The 9,145-nt window shown below is 38.5% G+C and overlaps 1 protein-coding gene across 3 annotated transcripts in view; it reads right to left on the reverse strand.

The window, feature by feature from the left end:
- The window catches only part of LOC106874735 (alpha-2Db adrenergic receptor), a 113,956-nt gene that overhangs the window by 59,900 nt on the left and 44,911 nt on the right, over positions 1–9,145 (reverse strand). The gene's annotated exons all lie outside the window — the stretch shown is intronic.

The following is a 9,145-nucleotide window of genomic DNA, read 5'->3' on the forward strand; positions in this document are numbered from 1 at the left end:
GTGAGTGGTTAGGGAGGACGATGGGGTGGGGGGAGCCGGTGGGGTGGGGGGGAGCCGACAGGGTGACAACTTGGAGACACACACACACACACAGAACTTTTATTGCGTTTTACTTCCCCCCTCCCACAACACAAGGCTTGGCCAGGCAGATATCACATTCACACATACGCACACGCACACAGCTCCACCACACCCATGTCCAGAGATTGCTATGCAGGAAGTAGCAAATCTACTCAATGTAAAACTAACATCTTGACAACCAAGAGATGTCCAAGCAGTCCCTGCGGTGTGGAATGTATGTGTATGTGTGTGTGTGTGAACAGGGAGCGGGAGGGCAAATCAGTCGCGTACCCAACGCATTCAGTAGGAGCTACACTTATTATAATATATATATAGGTGCAGGAGTGTCTGTGTGGTAAGTAGTTTGCTTCCCAACCACATGGTTCCGGGTTCAGTCCCACTGTGTGGCAACTTAGACAAGTGTCTTTTACTATAGCCTCGGGCCCACCAAAGCTTTTTTGAATGGAGGGATAAAAGTAGAATGGGATACTATGGCCTCTTGGTTGAAACAGCTGTAAGATACTATCCTAATTTCTATAGTATAGAACAGAAATTCACATAATATATCTCTCTGAGTGGTTGGCGTTAGGAAGGGCATCCAGCTGTAGAAACTCTGCCAAATTAGATTGGAGCCTGGTGTTGCCATCTGGTTTCACCAGTCCTCAGTCAAATCGTCCAACCCATGCTAGCATGGAAGGCGGACGTTAAACGATGATGATGATGATGATGATATCATAACAGGAAATAATTTCAAATATTCCTCAATGAATAGGTACAATGAAGGTAATGAGAAATAATTAAGAGATTAATTTATATCCATTGAATCACTCCATTTTCAGACTTATTATTCGATGTTTTATACTCCTTTACTCTCTCTTTTACTTGTTTCAGTCATTTGACTGTGGCCATGCTGGAGCACCGCCTTTAGTTGAGCAAATCGACCCCAGGACTTATTCTTTGGAAGCCTAGTATTTATTCTATTGGTCTCTTTTGCCGAACCGCTAAGTTACGGGGATGGAAACACACCAGCATCGGTTGTCAAGTGATGTTGGGAGGACAAACACAGACACACACATACATATATATATATAGACATATATACAACGGGCTTCTTTCAGTTTCCGTCTACCAAATCCACTCACAAGGCTTTGGTCGGCCCAAGGCTATAGTAGAAGACACCTGCCCAAGGTGCCATGCAGTGGGACTGAACCCGGAATCATGTGGTTGGTGAGCAAGCTACTTACCACACAGCCACTCCTGTGCCTATAATATATTTATTGAAGAAATATCTCTTCAAATTATGATATATTAAACAAGAGTATTTTGGATGAAACTACCTCTATAAGAGGTTTGAATATTCTCAAAGTGACTAACATGTGCATCTGCGTGTGTGTGTGTGTGTGTGTGTGGGTTCATTCCCCCTAACCACTGCTTGACTACTGTAGAAACACTGCCAGAAATCAGATTGTTTATGTCTCCATAACTTAGCTGGTTGGCAATGACTGAAACAAATGAAAGAATAAAAGTTTAGTCAAAAGATTACTTTTCATTTGAAACTAAATTGAAACAAAGACAATGTACTTCAACCGAAATACAAGCAAAATATTAAAAGACTTATTTATGTAAACCATACGATGTAATTAGTCTTGCTGTGATAATACAAATATTACCCTGACACCAAACCACAGTAGCTTTGGCAACAAGCATGGAGAAAATTAAACTAAATAGCTTTTCGCTTTTGGCATTAATAGCCTCGTTAGAGATGAAATGCATCGGCCCTTCCCCTTTCGGTTGGGAAAGTTTATAAGTTTACATCTTAATATAGAAAATTGTAAACAAATTAGGAGAGTTAAAAGTGAAAATGATACATCGGATATAGGCTGATGGTGGGGCTTTCATAACAAATGTACCACCAGTGGGTTGGTTGGTTTACAGAATTATTAGAACCTCAGCTAATGTTTCTGTCCTAGCTGTTCTGGCCCTTTGCACCCTGAGTTCAAATTCTACAAAAGCCAGAAATAAGTAACAGTCAAGTAAGGAATTTTGGATCTTTTTTAAAACGGGGGCCACATTTTTCATTAACGAAACACTTTGAAACTTGGAACACTGGTAGAATGTGTCATATAAAACATCTTTTTCTCTTAGTCTTCTTAAAAAAAAAAGAAATCCATAAATTATTCCATGTTAAAGTTGTCGTATTTCTGTAATTTCAACCAATCACTGACGTCCATTCAGCCGATATACATTAAGCGCCGACTACATAAACAAACGATTCTGAAACAATTAACCCTAACCCTAACCCTAACTCTAACCCTAACCCTAACCCTAGGGTTAGGGTTAGGGTTAGAGTTAGGGTTAGGGTTAGGGTTAAAGCAAATTTAAAATGAAAAAAGCAAATAAAACGAAGAATCGTTTGTTTATGTAGTCGGCACTTAATGTATATCGGCTGAATGGACGTCAGTGATTGGTTGAAATTATCGAAATAAGACAATTTTTTACATGAAATAAATTTGAATACAAAAATATTTTTCTGTTCTATAACACAAAATAGATAAGTATACGAAGTTTGAAAGTCTTTCGGTACCAAAAACACTACGTAAAACATTAATGAAAAATGTGGCCCCCGTTTTAAAAAAGATCCGGAATTTTATATATGAAAGACTGGTGTGCCAACCAGGAGAAGTCTTCTCTCTCATCAATTTAACCCTTTAGCATTCAGACTAGACTGTTAAATGTTCTGCTTATTTCTTCATGTTGTTTTGAATTAATCAGGCATTATCTCACAGCTTTGAGATTTTAATGATGAGTTTGTCTATTTTTAGAATGACATTGTAGGAAAGGTGTGAGAGGCACGATCTGGTCAGTTTGAACATAAAACAAAAAATTTAGGCCAGATATGACAGGTTTAAATTCAAAACAATATAACTACTAAGTCAATATCTGTGCATCTCAGTGGTATATCTTCTATGATAGCACAGTTTATCTTGGAATACATTATCAAATGTGTTCTTTACTCTTTGTTTTTTCAAGACGGTAGTTATTACATGTTGAACTATTGTCCTAGTCCAGGATCCAGGTATGGATAACCTTTATTGAGAATCTTGCCACATGAGACATGGTTAGTTAACATGTAGAGGTGCCTTTATTGAGAAGTAAGCTACATGAAACATGGTTCGTTAACAGGTAGAGGTGCCTTTATTGAGAAGTAGGCTACATGAGACATGGTTCGTTAACAAGACATTATGATTATAAACCAAATACTCTAACCACTCTACCATTCTCTTACACCCAGTGAGTTAATATATTAAATAATGGTTTCAAATCGTTAGCATGCCAAGCGAAATGCTTAACGGTATTTCATCTGTCTTTACATTCTGAGTTCAAATTCGGCCGAGGTCAACTTTACCTTTCATCCTTTTGGGGTTGATAAATTAAGAACCAGTTGCATACTGGGGTCGATCTAATCAACTGCCCCCACCCCCCTCCCTTCAAAATTTCAGGCCTTGTGCCTTGAGTAGAAAAGAATATGTACTTGGTTTATCAACCCTGAAAGGACAAAAAGCAAAGTTGACTGGCAGAATTTGAACTAAAAAACATAAAAACAGACAAAATACTGCTTAGCTTACTGTCCAGTGGGCCTACAATTCCGCCAGCTGGCTACTTTTAATATATTAAATTTTATTGTAACTAAAATAGCCTAGAGTACTCATTGACCTTTATAGTTTCTTCACCTATCTCACTAACTTGGTTTGTTACTAACTAACTAGTACAACTTGTTTTGTGACTCAGCTTTTAATCTTAGGAGTGAATTGGGAAATCAAGGAGGCAGTGGAAAAGCTTTTAATAAGTCCATTTACCTTCCCGGATGATAATACACCTTTATGTCTAGCTACGGTAAGTATACCAAGGCCAGGTAAAAGTACTTCAAGATTGTGTACTAAGCAAGAGGGGGGGGGGGCAGACAAAAATATTTTTTTCAAGCAGGGATTCTCTGGGGTTTTTTTTTGTCGTGGTCTACTGGATATTAAAAACAAAAAAATTACTGGTGCACATCGCATAGAAATTTAATAGGTATGTGTATATATGTATATATATAATACAAATAATAAATGAGTATATGCATATATACGTACATGTATGTACATACTTATATCTACCTGTATATATAGATGCATATCTGGGTACAGGACGTTGCAAAAAAACGTGGACAAAATAGTAAACAGAGTACAGAAAACACACAGGCCACATAGAGAACATTTCCTTCATCAGCTGCCACCATTCTAATACAGGCGTTTCGAAGAGTTAGGGCAATATATACCCATCCATCCACCTTCTCTGGGAGGGTTTTGTGGGGTGGAGTCCTCAGGCGCTGCCATAGGGTCCAGTCAGAAGCGACCCTTATTAGACTTTCTGGCTAGAATTCCAATTGTGAAAGACTGAGACTATGGATGATATCCAACCATTTTGTTTTTGGTCTACCCCTGGATCTCTTTGCCTGTTGCCTCAGCTTGAAGAATCTGTCTTGTAATTCTTTGCCCCAACATTCCAATCACTTGTCTGTCGTACCGGAGCTGTGACCTTCCAATTTGTAGAAGTAGCAGCTCTATGTCTGCTGGTCTTTGCATCAATGTTTTGCCCCCCCCCCCCCAACCCCTCATAACTGACAGCCGGGGTTGGGTTTGTTTACATATGGGTAATGTAGCAGTTCAGCAAAAGAGAGTGATAAAATAAGTGCCAGACTTTAAAAATAAATAAATAAATACACATAAAAACAAGGGTTAATTTGTGTGAATAAAGCTCTTCAGGGGGAGGGGGAACCTGCATGGCTGCAGGCGAATGACTTGGACAAATGATAGAGAAAAAAAGGAAGTGGAGGGGGGAGGGGGAGGTGCCATTTTGCAAGGAAAAGTAAAAATGTCAGGTGTACTTTACATGGAATGTTAAAAATTATTGAGGCATTACTCATAGGAATTTAAAAAATACAAAAAATTGGGCCAACACTTTAGGGACAAAGTTGAAAATTTTCCAATTCACTTTGCTTTTTTATCTCTTACTTGTTTCAGTCTTTGGACTGTGGTCATGCTGGGGCACCCTCTTGAAGGGTTTTAGACCAACAAATCAACCACAGTATATATATGAATTTGTTTTCATTTTAGCCAAACTGCTAAGTTACGAGGATATAAACGAATGAACACTGGTTGTCAAGTGGCTGAAGATGGATCTCACACGGGCATCTTTCAGTTTCCCCCTGCCTACCAAATCCACTCACAAGGCTTTGGTCAGCCCAGAACTACAGTACAAGGCATCTGTGCAAGGTATCATGCAGTGGGATTGAACCTGAAACCATGTAGTTGGTGAGGACACTTCTTAACACACAGCCATACCTACAGCTAAAACCATTGAGAACGAGATGAAAATATATTTTTAAAATATTGTTTTAAAGTTAAAAATTTAGAATAAAATATATATAAAAAAGAATGTTCTATTTGGTTTTATTGCGTATAACATAATGTATTTTTTTTCAGAGCAATTAAGCATTTCGTTGAGGATTTTCTCAAATTTGAGCCCTTTTGATGCCATCACACAACACTGCCCTCAGTTTTATGGAACAAATCCGCTGTTTTAACATGATCTAAATTAAAATATTCTACCAAAAATTTATGTCCCAAACACCAACTTAATAATGGCTTCAAATTTTGTCATGAGGTCAGCAGCTTTAGGGGAGGGGAGGTGTTAGTCAATTACATTGACCCCAGTGCGCAACTGGTATTTATTTTATCATAAGCGCAGGCGTGGCTGTGTGGTAAGTAGCTTGCTTCCCAACCACATGGTTCCGGCTTCAGTCCCACTCTAACCACTGAGCCATGTGCCTATCTACATACACACACACACTAAATGAAATATATATACATTTGTAACTTAAAATGGTGCCATAATGTAAGAAACTCAACACAACACTGAATCAGGAGCTAAAAATGGCAAAAGTCAGAGGAAATGAAAGAAAAACTCACCAGAATCACACATAATTGTGGACTTTCAAGAATGGCAGCAGAACCCTATTAATTCCAAAATTATTCATTTCATATTGGTTCAGAGTTATTCTATTATACTTTCTCCCTCTCCTGCCACTCTCCTTTTCATTCTTTCTTGCTCTCTGTCTTTCTTTGTCTCTCTTTCTCTCTTCCTCTCTTTCCTTCCTTCTTTCCTTTCTTCTACATCGTTAACAATCACAACGATTAATTGAGAATAATAGACTGGAAATTGAGAGAAATCACTCGAAAGTAATTATTGTTCTTGTTGTTATTTAGTTCCATGTCTGCTGCCTTGATTTTATGATCGAAGCACTTCCAACCACGACCATCTCCCCTCTTTCCCAGGCACAGTTCACAATGTGTCATTGCACTTCCGCAGGTCCCCCACAACAGCTTAACAACCAATGTTGCTTTGTTATGTTTCCGTAACTTAGCAGTTCAGCGAAGGAGATTGATTGATTAACCCTTTAGCATTTAAACCTGCCATGTCTGGCCCAAATATTCTGCCTGTTTTATGTTCAAACTGACCAGATCATGCCTCTCACACCTACCCTACAATGCCATTCTAAAAATAAACGACCAAATCACTGCAATCTCAAAGTTGAGATGTTCTTTAATTCTTTCACTTGTTCCAGTCATTTGGCTGCAGCCATGCTGGAGCACCGCCTTTAGTTAAACAAATCAACCCCAGTACTTATTCTTCGTAAACCTAGTACTTATTTTATTGGTTTCTTCTGCTGAACCGCTCAGTTACGGGGACAAGCACACCAACATCAGTTGTCAGGTGATGGTTGGAGGACAAATAGACACACAAATATATACATATACATATATATATATATACATATATAGAACTATATATATATATATATATGCGGGTGACACGTAAAAGCACCCACTACACTCTCTGAGTGGTTGGCGTTAGGAAGGGCATCCAGCTGTAGAAACTCTGCCAAATTAGATTGGAGCCTGGTGTAGCCATCCGGTTGCACCAGTCCTCAGTCAAATCGTCCAACCCATGCTAGCATGGAAAGCGGACGTTAAACGATGATGATGATGATGATGATATATATATATATATATATACGACAGTATCCTTTCAGATAGAAACTGAAAGAAGCCCATTGTATATATATGTTCGTATATATGTATATATATATATATATATATATATATATATATATATATATATGGGCTTCTTTCAGTTTCTGTCTACCAATTCTGCCGAGGTCGACTTTGCCTTTCATCCTTTTGGAGTCGATAAATTAAGTAGCAGTTGCGTATTAGAGTTGATTTAATTGATTGGTCCCCCTCCCAAAAAATTTCACGCCTTGTGCCAAGAGTAGAAAAGATTATTAAACTGGTATTTAAGGCAGCGAGCTGGCAGAATTGTTAACACACCGGGCGAAATGCTTAGCAGTATTTTGTCTGCCATTACATTCTGAGTTCAAATTCTGCCGAGGTCGACTTTGCCTTTCATCCTTTCAGGGTCGACAAATCAGGTACCAGTTGAGTATTGGTTTCGATGTAATCAACTTGCCCCTTCACCCAAAATTTCAGGCCTTGTGCCTAGAGTAGAAAGGATTAAACTGGTGTTTGGGACATAAACAACCATGAAATTTTGCTAAAAGGTTTTAGTTTTAAACCATTTCAAAATATGAATTTTGTGAGGATTGGTATCAAAAGGGGTAGGGTAAATAATTCCTTAAACCTCAAAGATATGCAACAGGATATTCCAGGAAGTTTAACCTTTCTAAAGTACTTTTTTTGTTTTTTTTTAGCCCAGTAATTTCACTATTACTGTTTATTGGTTAGTTCCAGGTCAACACTGATCGAGCAGAGCAATTATCACACATTCCTGACATGACAATCCCATCTTATTATTATTGTTGTTGTCTCATGTGAGTTTTGACTGAGTTGAGCAACAAACAAAGATTTTCCAAATATGACCATCACCTCTTGTTATTGCAGCTGTAATTTAGTCCTGGCTGACTCTGATCAAACAGAATATCAATCAAAGACAGGCCAAACGTGAGCATCCAATCTTGGTGTTTTTGTTGTTTTATAATCCCAAGTTAACCCTTATTAACCCTTTAACGTTCAGATTACTCGGTCAAATTTAATGTTTAATTATTCACATCGTTTTGGATTAATCATGCATTATCTCTTTACTCTTTTTTTTACTATTTACTCTTTTACTTGTTTCAATCTTTTGACTGTGGCCATGCTGGAGCACCACCTTTAGTCGAGCAAATCGACCCCAGGACTTATTCTTTAGAAGCCTAGTACTTAGTACTTATTCTATCGGTCTCTTTTGCCGAACCGCTAAGTTACGGGGATATAAACACACCATCATCGGCTGTCAAGCGATGTTGGGGGGACAAACACACACACACAAACACATACATATATATATACATATATACGACAGGCTTCTTTCAGTTTCCGTCTACCAAATCCACTCACAAGGCTTTGGTTGGCCCAAGGCTATAGTAGAAGACATTTGCCCAAGATGCCACGCAGTGGGACTGAACCCGGGACTATGTGGTTGGTAAGCAAGCTACTTACCACACAGCCACTCCTACGCCTCATAGCTTTGAAATTTCAAAGATGTGATTGTATATTTGTAGAAGGACATTCTAAGTGTGAGAGACCAAATTTGGATGGTTGGAACATAACAAGCATAGAATATTACAGCTAGATAGGGCTGGTTTAAATGCTAAAGGATCTAAAGTCATATGACTAAAAGACATTCCAAATGAGAGACCACCCCCACCTAGATATTTAATCCAGATTAATCATATGAAGCAACCTTTTTTTTTTTTTGAGTCAACCCGGATATGTGAGATGGAAAAAGATTTGGTTGCTAATTTTAGCATGTCAAAAAAAACCCATTCAAGGATCGACTGCCATTCCCGTATTGGTTTCAGCCATGTTTCTGGAGCCAGTTGGGGTGGTTGGGGGTGGTGGTATGGGGAGTGGTGTCAGGTGATGGTCTTAAATACCCACTCCACTCCGAACTAACAAAGAATTCTAATTATATATAGTGTAGG

Source organism: Octopus bimaculoides, chromosome 18, assembly GCF_001194135.2.
Source record: "Octopus bimaculoides isolate UCB-OBI-ISO-001 chromosome 18, ASM119413v2, whole genome shotgun sequence".
Lineage (NCBI taxonomy): Eukaryota > Metazoa > Mollusca > Cephalopoda > Octopoda > Octopodidae > Octopus > Octopus bimaculoides.